Raw genomic sequence first — 22,263 nt, forward strand, 5'->3', positions numbered from 1 at the left:
CCACCAGTATTTTTTATATATCTAATTGCTGTGTTATGGTTACACTTTCATAATGTTTTGTAACTTTCTAATCCATTATCCGTCAATAAAATTATTTTGCCCTTAACATTGAAAGCATGTTTACTTCAAACACCATCCTTCCCCTCCCACATACCAACAAAAAGGGGGAGAAATTAAAAAACAAAACAAAACCTTTTGACTATAGAAAAGAAGAAAGCATTTATAAACAGCAAAGCTTAGGAGACAAAATTAAAATGATTTTAATTTGTTAACTCAGTGGAAAGAATAGATCACATTTTAAATGTGTATTCTGAGAACTGAGTTTTCTCAGGCATCTTTTAAATGAGTAAAGGGAGAGATAATTGAGATTGGGAAATATAATATGCTAAGAAGTGTTCATGTAAGGAATACACTGCCCCTGAGATCTTAAAAGTCTTTCAAAGACTGAAATATCATGGGAAACACATGATAGTTGAATTCAGTCAGTTTTATTCCCAGTGTGAAATAATTGTGATTAAATATAGTCATAATATCTCTTAATAAAGTTTTAACTTTTCCTACAGCATATAAGTTTAAAGTTAATCTGAAATGAATTCTTCACATTAGAAAAAGATGATTTGTCATAAAAGATAATTTTATTTGCCAACAACAATGCAAACATTTTACCTGCTAGAGAAAGCAAGACCATCAGGAAATACGTTTATTTACTTTTCAATTTTGATTAAATTCATACAAGTGCATTGGGGGAAAATTGATTTTTGTTTCCCTTTTGTTAAACTGATGATCTTCTGTATCTTCTACACAAAGATCAAATGTGTGACTTTTCTTATATGTAAAAAACATCTGTGGTAGCACTCTCTTAAGTATGTTTTGCACAATGAAACAACAAAAAAATGGTTCTTCATATTACTTTCATGATATTCTATATGTACCAACAATTGATATTGATAGTAAAAATGAGAAAAATCAATATGGGAAAATTCTAAATTAACAACTTTTAATGGTTAGAAACTACATTTTTAGCTCATCATTGTAAATTCATACATTATTTTCATATTTCTATATGAATGTATGTACTTTTTATAAATAAAAATAATGGAAAATGCAAAACCTCTTCAGTCTATATCAATCCCAGATTACTACCCTAACAAAATGTTACACAGTAATAAATCCAGAGAAAGAATTCTAACGAACTATGTACATGTATCCAGCATACAAACAGACTTCCTCTTTGGTGGGAATAACAAGATGGGTTGGAAGCAGGGCTCTGTGGCCCATTACAAAAGACTAAGTGAGGAAGTTGTTATATCTCCAGAAGATAGAGTAGGAGGATGTGACAGCAGCTAATCAGACATTCCATTCCAGAGTTTCAAACTTAGAGAGTATGAGAAAAAAGAGGATCCAGTTGAGCTTATTTCTGGCAGATATGTGGAGTAGTTATCACAACAGTTAATGTCAGAGATCGCAGAGGGTCCCAAATTATGGTGTATCTTAAGTTGACAACTTTCAGGGTCTTGGCCTTTCTGCCTAAGCCTGGTTTTCCAAGACTTCGTTTCTATACCATGATGTGCCCTTCCAGGAAATCCCTTTTGTGTTTAGTTAGCCAAAGTGATTTCCATCATTTACGCCCAAGAATCCCACTCATACCATACCTCACCCATGATAGCTTAGGCATGACGTGGATAAATACATGGCTTAAGTAAGGTACGTATTTAGAATTAGCATTCACTAAAGAGGAAATGTAGTTAACTTTACTTGTATAAACACACCTGATATTTAGTTTGAAACTTCAGATTGCTAGTATTTGATTATTTTTGAAATTCACTGGCAATTTCATAATTTTTAGACTAATAAAGAGAATATCTCATTGAGCTGAACAAACCATTCTATGGCATGCTTTCTTTTTAGGGATCATAGAATGGGGTTTTTGTTATTTTTATCCTAATATTTTTATCTCCCAGGAGCTAATGAATTTCTATGATTACCTATAAAGTATCAGAATCTTAACTGGGGCTCCAGATGGATGCTTTCATGATTATAAAGGAAATAAACTTTGACTATGATTTATTTAGACAGAAGTGGGAGGTGGTTCATTTTGAAAGGAATTATGCATGCATATATAATTCACATACAAAACACACTTTTCTGTGAGATCACAAATTTCAGGATGTAGTCTTATCTAGCATATCTCTCTTTAAAGAAGCTACTGGAAATATCTGAAATAAAAAATAGAATAAGACTCACTTTCCAACCAATTCAGAACAAAATGCCTAGAAAGTAATTACTTGTAATAGTCAAGGTCAATAAAGCTAATATTTATTATGCCTCTCCTATGACCTAGGCAACATGTGATGTTCTTTATATGCATTATCTTACTTGATATTTATGGCAAACCTATCAGAAACATATTACCATTGTGTGCATTTAACAAATGAAAGATTAAACCTGAGATAGGTCAGATAATCTATTAAACATCACAGGGTAAAAAGTGGCATGGCTAGTACAATAACCTAGATCTGTCTGACTCTAAACCCCATAATTACAAACCCATAATTACCCCCAATTTAGCTGGATACCTGGATATTACTGCTAATTACCAGATAAAGAGCAACTATATGAAACACCTTAGGTGCCCAACAGAATAGATACACTTTGATCTTCTTTTAATCCTTGGACATTGATGGTTCTGTCTATCAGTAAAGCTACTGTTTCATCCTAGGGACTTCCATTTTCTTCCACACTATGAACTTTTTTCCTTTTTCAGGAGTCAGATGTTGCCTATCTCGGTCTTCTGGAAACTGACCATGACAATCCAGCTGTGCTACATTGCCAGCCGACATGCTAAATGTGGGCAAAACTGCCTGTGCATTTATCCCTATTGTTAATGCATATGTGTCACACGTGAGAGGAGGAGGGAGGGGAAAACAATAAAGAGAGGTATTTTATATTATGTAGATATATATTTCCTTTTCCAAGTAGAGGGTAATATGTCAATTGCTTTGTAGTTCCTAAGCCTCTGCTTTCATCCCTCCAGTCTACACAGCCCAACACAATACCAAAACATTCCATTTAGGCTTTCATAACCAAACCAACACTGGCCACCTTGAAACGAATAAACCTGTTCATGACCAGGTTACTTTTGATGCCTTCTAGCCTAGGTTACTGGTGGCCTCTAGAGAGTTTAACAATGTGTAGCTCAGGCAAGGTCAAGGGAAAATACGGTAACTTGAGTAGCTTTCTGTTTACACAGTCATTATGCCAACTGCTAGGAGATTCGGCATTCTCAGTATCCATCCATATTCTCAACTTTGAAATTCAGATTCTTATCCACAAGACAGTAGACATTTGTCCTGAAATTCGTTTTTTTTTTTTTTTTTTTTTTTTTTTTTAGATGTAGTCTCTCTCTGTCGCCAGGCTGGAGTGCAGTGGCAAAATCTTGGCTCACTGCAGCCTCCGCCTCCTGGATTCAAGCAATTCTTCTGCCTCAGCCTCCTGAGTAGGTGGGACTACAGGCGTGCGCCACCACGCCCAGCTAATTTTTTTTTGTATTTTTTAGTAGAGACGGGCTTTCATTATGTTGGCCAGGATGGTCTTGATCTCCTGATCTCATGATCCACCCGCCTCGGCCTCCCAAAGTGCTGGGATTACAGGCATGAGCCACAGTGCCCGGCCTGTCCTGAAAATTTTTACATCTGTCTGTTAGATTAATTTCTCTCAAAAGGATTTTAACCAACATATTTTATGGATATAGACAGACAAAATTTGTTATCTTTATTATATATAGAAAATCACTGGTAACTAAACTATAGTGAGAATGCAATTGCCTCCAGGATAACCTATGTCCTTTTGGAAATTCCAAACCTGTGTAAGCTCTTTGATGGAGCAGGAAAAAATGATGGAGAAGCATAGAGGAAGAATGTTGCAATGTACCATTAAATTACTATTTCTTCCTATCATTCACCTGAGTATCACAATATAATACAAGCTCTGAAAAAAATTTAAGAGAGGTTTCCAAGATACAGAATAATAATCTACTCTGATGCAAATTAGTAATATCATTCATTAGCTGCTGAAAGCATCTCCAAAAATAAAAACATTCTCTTGTAGGATGATTGTTTTGGTATTATCTTAATTTCCTTCTTTGAGTCTGAAAAGAATTGAGGGTGAATAATAATGAAAGCATACTGTGCACAACGATTCAAGTGGTGCTTAGAACTTTATTCTACTTCTTGTGCCATCAGAAATAGTCAATTTCACATAATATGTTTTTACTCCTACTTGCAACATAAACCTTCTACATTTTAAGTCATGCTTAGCATATTTCTCCTCTTTTGTGCGTGTCTGCATTCACATGTGTATGTCTGTGCCTGAATATGTCTGTTTGTGTGTGTATTTGTGTGTGTGAGAGAGAAAAAGAGAAAGAATATGCCAAGAAGATAGAAAAAGGAAGCTTGTTTTGCTTTTATATTTCAGCAGTCTTTATTCTAAAAGAATTCTCCTAGATTTATGGGAGAAAAGATATGCCAGGAAAGAAATTTATTTCTTCATTCAACAAATATTCACTGAATGCCTAGAACATGTCAGGTACTTGGGATTATATGTAAGTTTTTTTTAGAAAAAGTTAAAAATAAATCTCTGCCATCATTAAACTTATTTTCTTGTGTGTGAGACAGTAAATAATAAACAGTAAAATTATAGTATTCTTTAACTATATGTCACATTGAGAAAAAAAGTAAGGCAAATAAAATCTATAGTGCTGGGAGAGGGCGCAGTTAGTAAGGATAGGCCTAGTTAAGAAAGTGACATTGAGAGAACACTTAATAAAGGTGAGTGGGTTAGCCTTGTAGATGTTGTAGGGGAAGAGAGCTTGAGGCAGAAGGAATGGGTAGAACAAATTTTCTGAAGTGAAAGAAAGCATGCCACATGCGAGAAAAAAGGAAAAAAGTACAGCAGGAAGGTCAGGATGGTGGATTGAAAGTAAACTTTCAGGAATTCAGGTCAAAGAGATACTAATATGAGTGAAGCAAATCTTGTAATCTATTATAATAAATTTAGATTTCCTTTTGAATGGAAGAGAATCATTGGCAGATTCTGAGCAAAGGAGTTATAGGACCTCTCACTAATATTTGTAAAGTAGCATTCTGCTACATTCTGCTATTTGGAATAATGATAGAAGGATGGTCTATCTGGGAGACCATTACAGTAAATCAAGTGAAAGACAATGGAGGCTTAGACCTTGGTGATAGCAGAGGTTGTGATAAAAATTGATCCGGTCCTAGAAATATTTTGAAAACAGAAAAAAAAAAAAAGATTTCCCTGATGGTATAAAATGTGAATGAAAGAGAAGTTTTGGAGAGAGATCTAAGGTTATGAAAGGGTGGTTTCCATCAACTGAGATCAGAAAGATTGTAAAACACTTGTGAGAAGAAAGTTCAAAAGTTCATTATTTGTAGACAGCAAGTTTGAAATGTCTATTACACATCCAAGTGGACATGTTCAGTGGGCAACTGGACATGTGAATCTGGAGGAAGATTATGGCTGGATTAGATCACAGAGGGAGTGTGTGTAGATAGATGAAAGATGAGTATGAATTACTAAGCTTTGGGGGCAATATCAAGAGGTAGGAAAGAAGAGGATGAACCAATGTCTGATAAGGAAAATAGAATCTACTCTAGTGTTTTTGAATAGAAAGATAATATGAGAAATGATTTTACATGTTTTTGTGAGAGGGCAGAAAAATGAAAAAAGAGGAAGGTCCTGTTTCCTAAAGATTAGTTACTACGGAAAGATATTAAGGTCTCCACAATAGCAAAATATCAAAAGCTTGTCTAAGCCCACAATGTTCTCTGTAGTTGCTTCACAAGTCCCTGTTGTTTGAAGGATATTGCCTCTTAAAGAGTCCAAACTCACAATAGCAATGGATCTCTGCCAGATCCCCAGAGCTATTGCAATAGCCTGCAATAACCTTCAGTGGCCCAGAATCATCCAGTGTTCCACTAACTCAGCTACATTGGGAACCTTGGCACAAATGCTGGAACCACCTGTACTTTTGCAGGAATTTATGGTCGCTCAGTGAGTGCTGCCAGAAGGGAATGGTGTCAAATCACTGACAGCCTTCCCATCTTTCACAAGTGTCCCTGTTGGTAGAAAGTAACCAGAACCCAGTTGGCAAGAGAGTATTTGAATGCTAGCTTTGTACAAAGGACAGTATAGAAGACAGGGATATAAACATGCTCAAGTGCCAATGAATAATGTCTAGTAACTTCCAATATTTATTATTCAATATCCATATGCTCTCTTACCATATTTAAACTTCTAAATAGTGACAATAATGCAAAATAGTATTTCTACTAACATGATGCAACTATCTCACATATAAATGATGACATTTTCATTCTTTCCCCAAAAAATAGAAGAAAAATCTTATCACTCACTGTAACCATTTTTGTGGATGTTAATTTGATGTTAATTGCTCTTCTAGTTCAGTCACAGTTTTATTCACTATACTCATTATTTAAAATAATTAGAAAAAAGGAAGATAAAAAGAACAGAATGGTGTGTATGTGTGTGTGTGTAAAATTACAAAATAGGCAAGAAAAGGTATGCATAGCTGGTTCCATCCTAGTTTCTGTAATTGATCACAGACAGTATTTTCCATTTATGATTTCCTTTCTCCACTATCCATTCTGTGGTTCTTTCAGCCTAAGCTAGCCAGAATTTTCCCCAGTAAGATAGCTTAAAACCTAAACCTTTGTTTCTCAAGGTATAATTTCTAAGTAATACTACCCTTTATTGGTTTACATATAGTCTTCTATTGATTTATACCACTAAATATTAAAATAAAGGAGATCACAAATAATCTCTTGGGGTCTATACAAAGAGCACTCTCTCTCCCTCATAACAACAGATATCTGTCACGACAGAGCAGAGCACTCTTTTCTTTGCCTGTTGGCAGGAGAAACCTTAAATGGCCAGGTGGCTATCACAATTTTCAATTCCCAAAATCACTTTTAGTCCTGTATTGAAATGATTTCTCCATTTTGAATGAAGACTTTTAAACTAGCAGAACCCAAAAGTTTCAGGACAGAAAGCAAAAAGTAAAAAAAATAAAAAATTTAAAGGAAATACTAACTGTACAAGAGAGAAGACATTTTTACTTCTATCTTTCAATTCTTGGACCTATATACACGAGCTATGGATGTCTGTTGGTTCAAAGCATGCCCTGAATTTTGTATGACAGTGCCTAAATTTTCAAGATTTTGACTCTCAGCTCTCAGCGAGTCTTCAGCAAGTAATTCTATTGTTTTGTTGCTCTGTAAGGACACCTGACTTTGGTAGAGTACATTTTAAGAGGAGTAAATATTATGGGTATGAGAAGATTGCTGCATGACTCTTTTTACTAAAGGAGTTCCTTAGTCAGAAACATTATGTGAAACACCATGGTGGAGAATAAGGTCTTTAGTAAGTTCATGGATTTCAGTGCTAGCAAAACTAAAGCAAAAAGGAAAAGAAAAGCTTTAAACAGAATAAATATCCATTCTGGTGAGGATAAATTGCTGTCCTCTTCATGACGAAACTGTCCAATGAAGCCACTTTGCTACCAGATGGACAGATAATCCCCTGTAATTCAGGGGTCAGGTTTGGAATTTAGCTTTAGTTTTTGCTAGTGGCAAGTTGGGCACTCCTTAGTGGCAATTGTCAGAGAAGTCTCATTGGATAGGGATATGTGTTGCTGAGCTCATTCATAATCTCTTTTTTATGCAGCCATGGTCACTCTGTACTGAATCCGTTGGGCAAATGCAGAGGTATTGGGGAAAGAAAGGTCAACAAACATGTACAGAATGAATCATTGTCTCTCTCTTAATGATATTCTCTGTAACAGGTGTTCTTTTGCAAATGAAATTATGAGATACAAACATCTTTATATGTTTTGCTTTTTTTCAACAGGCTTATTGTCTTTGTTTGGGCTGCTATAACAAAAATATCATAAACTAGGCTGCTTATAAATAGCATAAATTTATTTCTCACAGTTCTGGAGGCTGGGAAGTCCAAGATCAAGTTGCCAATGGTATCACACTTCCTTGTGGGCAGTGCCTTCTAGCTGTTTCCTCACCTGGCAGAAGGGACTGCCTGGGTCTCCAGAGTTTCCTTATGAGGGCACCAATCCCATTCATGAGAGTTCCATCCTCATAACCTAATCCTCTCTCACAGGCTCCACCTTCTACTACCATTACATTGGAAGTTAGAATTTCAACACATCAATTTTGGGGGCATACAAACACTCAGACCATAGTATTTATCCACGTGCTTTGTCCTCTATCGCTAAACATTTTGTATTTTTTTAAGTTCCATAATATCCATCCAAATAAGAGAAACATAAAAGAAGGCAGTTTAGAAGACTATGCGTTATTTATTCCCCAAATATTTGTTGATTACCTATGCTTAGTACTCTGCTACATGCTTGGTGATATTATATTGAGCAAAACAACAAGGTAATCCAAAAGTGAATAATGCTGAGCAAAATAAACACTGGTCTAAAGGAGTTTACAGTTTAGTAGGGTATACACTAATTAAATAATTGCACAAACATATGATTTAAATTCTTATAAGTCCTATGAAGAAAAAGAGCACGGAGTTAAGGAGGCATACAGAAGATCTGGTATAGAGGGTCGGGGATGATTTCCCCTAAAGTGATGTTTGAGCTGAGATATACAGCTGTACTCCACAGCAATTAATTAAACAAAAAATTTGGAGGAAGGGAGAAGTGTCTTTCTAGAGAGAGAGAGAGCATACATGTAAGTCCTGATGTATTTTAAGCATCTGAGATAAGGCCAGTTTAACTGGAGGGCATGGTCTCAGGGGAAGAGAGATTTGAGATGACGCTGAAGATGTGAGATGTGGGAACCAGCTTATGGAGTGCCTTGAAGGTTAGAGGAAGAATTGGGATCTTCAAACACAGCAAAGGAAAGCCATCAAAGAAGCAAAAGAAAGATGTCATCAGATTTAAAGAGATCACTCTGGCTTTAATATAGAGCAAGTGTTCAAAAGGGGTAATAGAGAAAAAATGGAGAACATCAGTGGTTGAAATATCATCATTAGTAAAATAATTTTGCCATATTTTAAGCTAAATGGGCTCTGGGGTATTGGCTTTAGAAGCAAATTGCCACTTAAATTGAATGTATAGAAAAATCCATTCTTTACATTCCTCACAACTCAAGTATATAGACACCTCTGTTACTCAAATGGTAGTCATTCGTCAATATAGCTCTTCTCAACCCATTCACTATCTACACGGTGGAGAAATCTGCACAAACACCCGTGGTAAGGGAATCACCACTTCTGAAGTGATGGTGAAAAGAAAATGACTCCAAAGGCACTGGCAGTGAGGAACTCTGTGGTCCTATGTGGAGACAGTGTAGCTGAGAAAGGCATGGACTTTGGAGGAAAGGAACTTGGTTTAGAAATCAGATTTCTCCCTTATTACCCATGTGCCTTTCCGTAAATTGTTAATTCCTTCAAGCCTCGAACTTCCTAACTTGAAATATTTGGCTTACCAGCTGGGTGCGGTGGCTCATGCCTGCAATCCCAGCACTCTGGGAGGCCGAGGTGGGCGGATCACGAGGTCAGGAGTTCAAGACCAGCCTGGCCAAGATGGTGAAACCCTGTCTCTACTAAAAATACAAAAATTAGCTGGGCCTGGTGGCGGGCGCCTGTAATCCCAGCTACTCGGGAGGCTGAGACAGAGAATTGTTTGAACCTGGGAGGCAGAGGTTGCAGTGAGCCGAGATCGTGCCACTGCACTCCAGCCTGGGCGACAGAGTGAGACTCCTCCAAAAAAAAAAAAGGAAGGAAGGAAGGAAAAAAAGAAAGAAGAAAAGAATAGGAAAGAAATATTTGGCTTACCATGTATATAATAACATCTAGTGCAAACAGTTACCACAAGGATTAATAGGAGATACTGGTTACACACGACCTAGCATACGGTGTCATTCGTAGAAGGTAGCCCATTCATATTCATTCCCTTTGCTAAACTAATCTAAATGTTCAGTGATAGTATCTTCAGGTCAGTTAATGTTACTTCCACACACCAATATCATTAACATTTATTGTATCTTTTGCCTAAAATTGTGTACCATTTTAATGCAATTCCATTGATTAAATTATAAACAAAACATGGGAATCAAATTTTATTTTTCTACTCAGAACATCTAGGATATGGGAATTTTGCAGTAAAAACAATAAATACTGATGAATTCAGACATTCATAAAAATCAGAAGCAATTAATCTAGAAAAATTACTTTATTACTGTTAAATTTAGAAGTCTTGAAATTATGATTTTTCTCTCTTCCAAATAGCCAGCAATTCTCTCATTATCTTTTTTGTTAGAAAGAGAAAAAAAGAAAATAATAAGTTAGAATTTGATAGAAGTCAGACGACTCTATGGTAGATGTTTTTTATACTTGTCTCAATTTTTTTTCTAACCATACCCTGTGATCTATATTATTGTGGCTATTAGACTGGAGATGAGAGATGTTCAGAAGAAAACTCTCCCAGGAGATTAGCATATGAGAAAGGATGAGAGCGATTCCATAAGCAAATGGCTTCCTTAATGTCATCAAATCCTCAACAGAACTCAACAGCAAACAGAAACTTAGTATCATAAATACTAAATACAAACTTATTACTAATTTTTACAAAAATTACGAATTTATTACCAAATTATTACTAGTTTTTCTTCACTATTTAGTTCTTCTTTTATCTATTTATCTCAGGAGAAATTGTTCTCATGAGAAACTACTTAAAAATATTTAACTCTGGTGTCTGAATATCTGCTAGCCAAGCAGTAGAAGTAATGCGTGTGATGCTTTTATGACAAGCATGTTTCCCCTGGCTGTTGTTTAAAACCACATACGACTTAGTTATTGTGTAATATACTAATAACAGATTTCTTTTTTTGTCCATGTAGGCCAATTTGGGAAAATGTGACATTTATCCAGATGTTTAGTCAAACACACTCTAATTAAGTTGTACAGGTTTGCAGATAAAACAAAGTAAGGCAGTGTAAAGGAAAAAATTCTTGGAATTTAGTTTGAAAGACAGCTTGCCTTAATAATTTTGATGATATTCTGAGACTTGATTAATATATTTTTCTCTGAAATTTGCAAGTTTTAACGAAGAGAGTAACAAGCTGGTCAAGGTGGCTCAGGTCTGTAATCCCAGCACTTTAGGAGGCCAGGACAAGAGAATTGCTTGAGGCTAGGAGTTTGAGATGAGACTGGTCAACATAAAAAAACCCCTATCTCTATAAAAAAAAATTGAAAAAATAAAATAAAATTTAAAATTAGCTGGGTGAGGGACGAGATGGTGCTCACCTGTAGTCTCAGCTACTTGGGAGGCTGAGGTGGAAGGATTGCTTGAGCCCAGGAGTTCAGGGCTGCAGGGAGCTGATTGTGCCACTGCACTCCAGCCTGGGCCACAGAGTGAAACTTTGTCTCTAAAAATAAATAAACAACAACAGAATGGTAAAATTTTCAAAACTCCTCCATATATGTTTAGAGGAGGTCTCTTCTAAACTTTAAAATGAAAGCTACTTATAAATGTCAATAACATAAAGATTAAACTTAGAAACTGACAATGTAGGGTATACAAAGCAGTGAGGTGTTAATTTAAAAGTGTCTTTGTAAATTCTGCCTTCAGGAGTTGAAATGTACAAGAGTCAAAAGATGGTGATTCAGGATGCTCCATGTTCAATGAAGTTTCTTTGTTCAGAAACCAGTGGTTAGAGAAATGACTGAGGTTTCAGTAGAAAACCTTTTTTCATCTTTAATGACAATATTAATGAGTTTGTAAGTCAGAAAAATCTTAAACACAGGTTTTCTACACTTAGCTCAACTACATATAAACATACACACACACACGCACACAAGAATGGCTACATAACAGAATGGCCATATAACCTATTAACATATAAAACATATATAACATAAAATGGCCACATAACAACATCAGTAAGTTATTTTTTAATCGGGAACAGTTTTCCTTGCCAACTTTGCTCTAAAGTAAAAGAATGATTTTAGGAAAATTTACTGGAATGATTCAGGAAAGCTGTACGTTTTATCATATACACAATCAAAAAGTTTAAAGGTCATTATACTCTTGCTTTGCAATTATCTGTTTGGAAATTTTCAAAGTAATATCAGAAGGAAAACAGTGTATTTTTAAAATTCATGTAGTACAATAATTCTTTTTAGTGGATGAAATACACTATCCCAGCAAATCAATCTCTGGTTCTTGTATGGAAGATGATCCATTTGTAGATGACACCTTAATGCTGTCCATTTTGATACAAGGTACGAGAAAATAGTTACCAGTAATTACTCTCTCCCCTTGCATTCTTTTGGTGGACCAGCAGATAGACTGTGACATCACTGGTAGAAATGTTGACATAATGTAAAGGTTACTTCTAGCATTAATCTGAGGTCAGGGAAGATTCTGAGAGCTACAAGACATTCTTAAAGTGCTTTATACATACTAGGACACAGAATCCATTTACAAATGTGATTTCATTGTTCTTTTAGTCAATCATAGAATTAACTGGATTTGCACTTGTACGTAGAGTTAAAAGGAAACCTCTTAGACCAACTGACCTTTCTAAAGCACACACACACACACACACACACACACACACACACACACAAATCTGTATTTTCTTATTAGGAAAGATGTAAAATATATTGTTACATGTATTTGCTTTCTTTAAAATAGATATCATACACATTTAAACAGCTATTATCCCCATGAAAACAGCATATTCAAAATTTCCCAATGAATTTCTTTAGTGGATGGTGAGGCAAATTTTAAAAGAAGGACCAGAACATATAAGATGTCATGCATAGGTAGTGCTCTAAACTCTTATCTCTATAGAAGTACAGAATTAAATAAACAGATGAGGCAAATATAGATAAAAGAAAATTCAATGTAAATTGTCTGTGGGGGAAAAAGGATAAAAATATTGCCTCTCATAGTGGAAAATATTTGATTAAAGGATTAAATACTGACATCAGGATTCTTTTTTTCTTCATCTATCTACTCCTCCTTGGCTAGACTCTTTTCTTATTCAGAGTAACAGTAACCATATTCTTCCAGGTTCAATCAAGAGTAAAACGGAATACCTTTCCCTCCAGCCTAGATCCTGAATTACTTTTTAATTACTCATGATTGGGTCATATATTTATCCATGAACCAATTATTATGGCAGGAAACAGATTAAGAATGACATAGGTAGTGCTTCTCTGAAATGAACTCTGGATATATTAGTAAAAGAAGGGGGGAATCAATGGTAGGCAACTAAATATACAATAAATGTTCTCTTCATCAAGAACAACTTTGGCAGGGAAAATACTTATAGAATGGCCTTCCATTCTAATCAAATTATGAGTTCAAAGGGAAAAAATTTCAAGTATGTTTAAAGAATAGATAATAGGTCAGAATAGAAAGAAATCATAAAGAGTTTTATATAAAACTATAAGAAAATAAAGACCAAAATCAGAATGTGACAAAAATTTGATGAGCCAATAAGTTTGTATTTTAGTTCTGAAACCTATGAGGAATCAAAGCTGATGTTTGGGGAAAAAACTGTTACCTGCACCTAGCAAAGTACCTGGTACCTCATATGCCCTTAATGAACAATGCATCTTAAAGAAACTAACTCGATAATAACTTGCACTGTGAATTAGAGTGGTGGAATAATATACTTAGTTATGATACCAGTGAAATAAATCAGTAATGCCATTCAAAGAACTATCAACTTCTTATTTATTAAGTGTTTTTAGGTACTTGGTAATTGATTCAAACTGTATTGAAGTGTTTGAAGTTGGTTCAAAACTGTTGGAATAAAAAGCTATTAAGAAAGTTCAAAACAGATACTTTCTTTTTATGTTTGGATACTGGCTCCAACTGATTCAAACTGATTGTAAATAATTCAAACCAATTAAGAGCTAAGACAAAATTTTTTATATTGAAACTGAGTAATCATAAGTATTTGGAGTCCTTGAAGCTATTGTTTTCTTGAATATTCTTTGAGTTAAATTGGAGGTCTTTTAGAAAAGAGCATCAAAAACCTGATGGAAAATTTGAAACTTAGAGCCTACGTGGATGAAAAATTGGAACAAGCTGTGAGAACTTTGGATGCTTTTCAGTGAAACTTTTACTGCAAACACTGCTGCCATCGATAAAACCAGTCCTCACCCTGGAGAGCAGTAGCCACTTGACAACAGTTTTCACTTGTATTAGAAGGCATGCAGTGAAAAATTAGTCTTGGCACTTGCCTGTGAGAGTCTGTTCTGTCTCTTTCAGTTTGAGGTTTGCAACCTACCCAGTTCTTTCTCCCCAGTACATAACAAGTGATATTTGATACTTTTTCTTCACTCATGCTTGAGCCACCCCCCTAAATTTGGATATCTGACGATTTACCAACCTGTTCTTTGAATGAACCCCCTCATGGAAATATCTCCGTCCCAACATCCCAGAGGTTGCTGAATTTCATTATTTCTGGCTTTTCCTGCCTTGTGTCTAACCACAGAGGACAAAGATTTTTTGTTTAAACCAACAGAGGCTGAGAACTTAGTCAAGAACATCCTGTAAGAACAATTAGGCAGTTTATTTTGTGTTGATAGTGTGGTTCTCAGATTAAACATAACAGAGTCACATTTCAGAAACGATCTTGTAGATACATGTTGCTTATTCTTGCTAAGCCTCCGTTTCCTTATCATAAAATGAAGTCAGTAGCATTCCTACTTCCTAAAATTATTGTGAAAAAAATGTGATAATGCAGTCAATGTGCTCAGCCTAACATCTTGCACATAATAATCTCAATAAATATTAGATCCAAGAATAACGGGACCTCAGAAGAAACACTTTATACATTTGACTGATTACCTGTGGGGTGAAGGGGAGTGGTGGGAGAATCTTAGAAGATGTGGGATTTACAATAAATTTTTAATTAGTGCAAGGAATAAAGTAGTTTGCAGCTTATATTTTATGGTGTCATATTAGAAAAGAGATGGCAGAAGGTAGAAAAATCAAGTGTGACCCTGAGGAATGCTAACAGATTTGATGGCTTAGGAAAATTCTGAAAAATAATGTGCCATTTAGCACATTAGTAAATATATATCTAGAGTAGAAGCCTATAATACAGGCAAAGCAATCCACTGAAGGCCACTAAAGAATATTGGAGATTCAAAATAAACAGTTTGATAACGGGAGGATTGTCATTCAATGAACAGTGCGCCAATGATGGTTGTGAAAACTTCCTAAAAGTAGAAGTTGAAAGCTAAAGAAAAAAAAATCTGTTTAGGAAAGACCTGAGGAAGAATACATTAATATATTCCCATGCAAATCTCTAAGTGTAGTTTTAAAAACTAGGTTTATATTGTAGCAGGTATGGAAAATTCAGACAATAGAATAGAACTAATGTGAACTAATGTTTTCTCATGATTCGAAATGTAAAATACTAAAAAATTTTAAAACTATAAGTGAAAGTTCATTCTTTTATAGAATATAAGCATCTCTTCTCAGCTAAAGGAAATTATCACCTATTTTAAAGCTTTTAATTAAATTAACATATGTAATTGAATTAGCTTTTACCCATATTGGTCTACCATACTTACTCCTATTTGCTCAGTGCTGGCCAGGTAAAAAGATTTAAGAAGAGTCTGTGAGGTGCCATCTAACCTCAAGGGCAGACCCTCAAGTAAATCTGATCCATCTCACTGCTCCAACTCTTCTCTTCCAGACAGGACTAGCACATAGGCTATCCTACGATAAAAGTAGATATCACACAAAATTCTTACACCTTTAATTTTCTTTCAGTTGTTTTAAAGTCTATAAGCTTAGCTTAAAATAACCAGCAAATACCTTTCTCTGTGTATATAGTCTACCAGTTACTTTATTAATGTTTAATCAGAACTTTAGAGACCTCAGATTTGTGAACAGAAGGTGGAAAGAAAAATAATCTCATAGTATTGCAAACAATAATAATTATTACTAATTAAACTTCTATTCTGTTCTAGGTCCATGACATATTTATCTTATGTCAATCTCATCCAACTGTATGATGTAGATACAGATTTTACTATTTTAAATCTGCCAAAAGATAGACGTTAGTAAAACAAGGAACTAACCTTTGAGCCTAGATGTTCTTTTTTTCATTTTTTAACAGTTTTCTTGAGGAATGTTTTACATATCAAAAAAATCAAGTGAATGATTCAATGGTTTTTGAATTTTACTCAAGTAAAAATTTAACAACCATCACCATAAATCAGTTTTAGAACATTCTCTTTCCTCTAAAAAGATTACTCATGTTCATATACATTTAGTTCTCATTTTCAACCACAGTGTCAGATAACCACTATCAACTTTCTCTCTTGACAAATTTGCCTTTTCGGGACATTTCATATGGATGCACTCTTATGCTATGTGGCCTCCTGTGTCTGACTTCTTTCATTTAATGTAATGTTTTAGGTCCTCCCATGATGTAACATGCATCAATATTTCATTACTTTTTATTGCTGAATAGCATTCTGTTGTATGAGTATAGCACATTTTATTTATTCATTCATTAGTTGATGGGTATTTCACTTTTTCCCTCCTTTTTGCTATTAAAAATAATGCTGCTACGAACATTCACACACACATCTTTGAACAGACATATTTTTAAATTTCTCTTGGGTATACACATAGGAGTAGAATTATTGAGACATATGGTAGTTTTATGTTTAACTTTTTGAGAAAATGATGAACTGTTTTCCAAAATGGCTGTACTATTTTACATTGTCACCAGTGTTGTATGAGGGTCCCTATTTTCTAAATCCTCTAAAATAATTTTTTCTTGTCTGCTTTATTGGTTATAGCCATTCTAGTGGGTATGAAATGATATTTCATTGTGGTTTTATTTTGCATTTTCCTAATGACATGATTTGAGCATCTTTCTGAGTTCTTATTAACCATTCATGTAACTTCTTGGGTGATATATTTGGCATATTTTTCCCCATTTCTTAATTGGGTTGTATTCTTGAGTTCTATGAGGTCTTTGTAAATTCTTGATACAAGTTCCTAACTTAATATTTGTTTTGCAAATATTTTCACCCAGTATGTTGCTTGCCTTATTAGGTTTTAATGGTGTTTTTTGAAGTACAAAAGTTTAGAAATTTATTATGTCAAATTTAGCATTTTTTTCTTTTGTGGACCATGTTCTTTGCTGGTATATATAAGAAATTTTTGCCTCACTCGGGTCATGAAGATTTTCTATATTTCCTTCTACAATTTGTATTTTTAAGTCTATTGTATTTAAGTCTATTATTCACTTGAGTTAATTTTTAGCTATGGTCTGAGATGAGGGTGGAAATTTACCTCTTCACATGTGGATATGTGAGCTAGGCATTTCTGTTTCCAATAACAACCCTGTTCTACCATACCAAACTGGCTAGATAAATACGAGTGGAGATCATGCCTGACTGGCTTCCTATAGTGACTTAATAGTGGTTGGATGAAACTGCATACCTAGGGACAAGAAGCTGCAACTCACCTGAGCCAAGAATTGTCAATTGCGATTAGTTCAATTATTTAACATCAGAGTTCACCACATCAGTTTTTGCTCTGTGATGGATTTTTCAACTTTACCATGATACAAAAGTAGAAACCCTACTTGGAATTTTGAATTTTGATCTTTTCCAGGCTAGCATTATACAGTACAATATTCTTTCTTGTGATGCTGGGTAGTGGCCATGAGTTATAGCTCCCAGTCAGTGACACAATCACAAGGGCAGACTACCAATACTCTACAGTGTCTTGAGTTGCCAGCAGTTTTTGGATATTGTGTTTTGTGTTTTTGCATCTGATCTTGTCTACAAAATGTCAATTTGTTTCTCCTCCTTCTGGTGGGAAGAAGAAGAGGAAGGCAATTACTCTTGAGACAAATGAGATAATATCCCAACATGAAGCTGGCAAACCAATAATGGCCATCACACATGAGTTGGGACTTTTGCAATCTATGATTTTGTTCATCGTTTTTTTTTTTTTTTTTTTGAGACGGAGTCTTGCTCTGTCACCAGGCTGGAGTGCAGTGGCCTGATTTCGGCTCACTGCAACCTCCACATCCCAAGTTCAAGCGATTCCCTTGCTTCAGCCTCCTGTGTAGCTGGGACTACAGGCACACGCCACCATGACAAGAAGTGGATCAGTGATGCGGTGAAATCATCAGCATCAGTTAAATCCACTGTCAACACGAAGAAAAAAGCTGGGACAGCTAATGATAAGAAAAAAATTACTTGTCACATGGATGGAAGACCAGATAACAGAAGTATATATGGAAGGATATGGCTTGGCTGTGTCCCCACCCAAATCTCATCTTGAATTGTAGCTCCCACAATTTCCACATGTTGTGGGAAGGATTCAGTGGGAGGTAATTGAATCATGGGGGTGCATCTTTCCCAAGCTATTCTCATAATAGTGAATAAGTCTCATGAGATCTGATGGGTTTATAAAGGGGAGTTCCCCCGAACAAGTTCTCTTCTTTTGTCTGCTACCATGTGAGATGTGCCTTTCACTTTCTGCCATGATTGTGAAGCTTCCCCAGCCACGTGAAACTGTGAGTCTGTTAAAACTCTTTCTTTTGTAAATTTCCCAGTGTTGGGTATGTCTTTATCAGCAGCATGAAAACGAACTAATACAGTATACTCTAAGCCTTCTGACAATCCAGAATAAGACAGTGTCTTTCAATACAGTAAAAGAGTGTGCCAATGGTCCTACTATGTTTATAGCAAGTCACAGTGGTTCCATTGCTTCAAGTAGCTTATAATTTTCATAATGTGAAGGTCAGCAATGAGGCAGTAAGTGCAGATACTGAAAGTCTTGACCTTTTTAAGGAAGAGCAACATAGCATAATTGTGGATGAGAAATACTTGCCAGAACAAATGTTTTACATCAATAAAACAAGCTTATTTTGGAAGTGTATGCCAGTGGATACACACATTCCTCAAGAGTCCAAGACAGTGAGAGGATTCAAGACATTGAGAGATTGTTTGACCTTGCTTTGGGATGGAAATAGGAAATGTCATAGGGTTCAAATTCAAGCCTTTTCTAATCTACCACTCAGAGAACCCTAGAGCATTCAAGAATGTGAGCAAGTGTACACTGGATGACAACAGCTTTGTTTGAAGACTGGTTTTTGAACTGTTTTATTCTTCAGGCAAGATATTATTGTAGGAAAAACAACATCCCATTTATGATTCTTCTGATCTTAATGCTCCAGGGTATCCACAGCATAACAGTAACATACATTCTGATGTAAAGATTATATATTTCCAGCTGAACATCATCACGCTCATTCAACCAATGGACCAAGGTGCAATAGCAGCATTCAAAGCATACATTTGCACAGGCTGTTGAAACAACTGAATCTGGATGAATGATCCTAGAGTTCTGGAAAGGTTTACACATTCTAAATGTTATCCAGGACATCAATGCAGCATGGGAAGAAGTCACACAGCAATGCACAAATGGCATTTGGAAGAAAGTTTTGAATGCATATATGAACATATTCAAAAGCTTTAATATAGATTCTGCTGTTAATGAAATAGTAAGTAACAAGATATTAGTGCTTGGGAACCTGCTAGAATTGGATATTGATGAAGAGGATATTCATGAGTTTGTTTGCACTGAGGCTGAAGAGCTCTGCAGTGAGGAGCTAATTGAACTAGAGGAAGAAAGAAGAAGTTGAAGCATAAGAAGTTACACCCGAGGCACCAAGAAAGCTCACAACAAGAAAACTAGCAGAGGCATTTGCTACTATCAGCAGTGGCTTATGGGTGTTAGACAAAATGGATGCCAATTATGAGGGACTCATAATAGACAGGGAGTTACAGGTGCTCATGCTTGCTATAGAGAAATATATAATGAAAATAAGAAAACTGTAGTTAAAATTTGGTATCTTCCTGAAGTACACTATGCCTGCTAATCCATCAAGTATGGATGGCTTCTGTCAGCTATTCTCAAGCCTCATTCAAAGAGAAATTAATGACCCTGTCACTGTTGCATCCTGTCATTCGGCAATTAATTTTCATTCAATGCTTCAAACATTCCTCAGGAGCAGTGTGCTTTCAGCTGTGTACCTAAGTGGTGAGTACCCATACAACCATTCTGCTTTTCACTTTCACTACAGTATTTAATAAACTACAAGATAGATTAAATGATTTATTATAAAATATACTTTGTATTAGGTGATGTTACCCAACTGTAGACTAGTGTAAATGTTCTGAGCATGTTTAAGACAGGCAAGCCTGAGCAATGATGTTCAATAGCGTAGGTGTATTACATGCATTCTTTTCAACTTAGGATGAGTTTACTGGATATAACCCCATCATAAGTCGAGGAGCATCTGTACTATTCAGCAACAGAAAGGAGACAATTACTGATTCACATAACAATGTGAATGAATCCCAAAACATTATCCAGAGTAAAGGAACCAAACGCAGGAATAAATGCTATATGATTCCATTGATATGAAACTGTAACAAAATTAGTCTCTGGCAGTAGAAATCAAAGCAGCAGTTTCCTGGAAAAGAAAATTGGTTGGAAATGAGTGATGAGTGAATTTTTTAGGTAATAAAATATTCTATATCTCGATATGAGTGTGGCTTCCAGGGGTATATATTTATCAAAACCCACTGGCCTGGGGCTGGGGGCAGTGACTCATGCCTGTAATCCCAGCACTTTGGGAGGCTGAGGTGGGCGGATCACTTGAGGTTACTTGGCCAACATTGTGAAACCTGGTCTCTACTAAAAATACAAAAAAATTAGTCAGGTGTGGTCGTGTGTACCTGTAATTCCAGCTACGTGGGAGGCTGAGGCACAAGAATTGCTTGAACCTAGGAAGCGGAGGTTGCAGTGAGCCAAGATTGTGCCACTACACTCCAGCCTGGGGAACAGAGCGAGAATCTGTCAGAAAAAATAAAAAACCATTGGACTATGAATTATAACTATAAATTATAAGCTATAAATTATACCTCATAAAACACTACATTAAAAATATTTTAAGATCTGTCCTACTGTATTAGTTTTCTATTGCTACTATAACAAATTAACACAAACTTACTAACTTAAAACAACACAAATTTATTATTTCATTGTGTTTAGGCCAGAAGTTGGAAATTTATCTTATTGGGCTACAATTAAGGACTGCTTTCCTTTCAGGAGGCTCTAGGGGAGAATCCATTTTTAGCTACTAGAGGCCAATCACATTCCTTGGCTTAATTCAACTTCAAACCCAGAAATGACCAGTCAAGTCTGTTTTGCATCACATCATTTGGACACTCTTCTGCCTCTCTCTTCTACATTTAGGGACTCTTGTGATTACATTGGGCTCACCTAAAATCAGGGTAGTCCTTATTTTAAAGTCAGTGGATTAGCAATCTTAATTCCATTTGCAATCCTAATTTCCTTTTGCTTTGCAATATAACACATTCATAGGTTCCAGAGATCTGGACACCATTTTGGTGGGGAGGATGAACGAAGGAGTGCTATTCTGACCACACCTAGAAACCTAGCCATCGCACCTAATATTGTTTCTATGAGAAAATAACAATTATTGAATAATCTGAGCCATTCAATCTATAGCCATCTGTTGAATGTTCACTATTACAAGACACTAAAAGAGTAATCCATAAATAACACACTTTCTGTGTCTCATTGACAATATTGTACAAGGTATTTTCAGATATATTGTAAGCATTGCAAATTGCTAAATGAAGCTTGATACGGTGGCATAAACCAGTAGTTTTCTGTATCCTCTGCTATATAATAGACACCTCTATATTGAGGAAAAATGCTTTTTACTATAGAAAACACTGGAGCTTCAGATATTTATCCCAAACACATACCTGAACATTAAAATTACTCACTGCTGTGAATGACTAGGAAACAAAAAAAGCAGCAGCCCTGCTTAGCAGGTATCATATTGAGCGTCAAGGTGAAGAACACTTTTGATATCTTCTGACCATTGCCATCTCACTCATGCTATCAATTAACAAAACAGAGGTGGGGAGGTTGTGGGGGGCGTGGGGCAAGCTCAGACTTAGCAGTTAGAGCAAATTCTTCCAAGATACATGTTTCTGTTTCTGTAAGATTTTCTTTAAGACATAGTCTTCAGATTTGTTCCACCTCATAGTGTTGAGGTCTAACTTTCCTTAAACAATATTACAATTATC

Source organism: Symphalangus syndactylus, chromosome 17, assembly GCF_028878055.3.
Source record: "Symphalangus syndactylus isolate Jambi chromosome 17, NHGRI_mSymSyn1-v2.1_pri, whole genome shotgun sequence".
Classification (NCBI taxonomy): Eukaryota; Metazoa; Chordata; class Mammalia; order Primates; family Hylobatidae; genus Symphalangus; species Symphalangus syndactylus.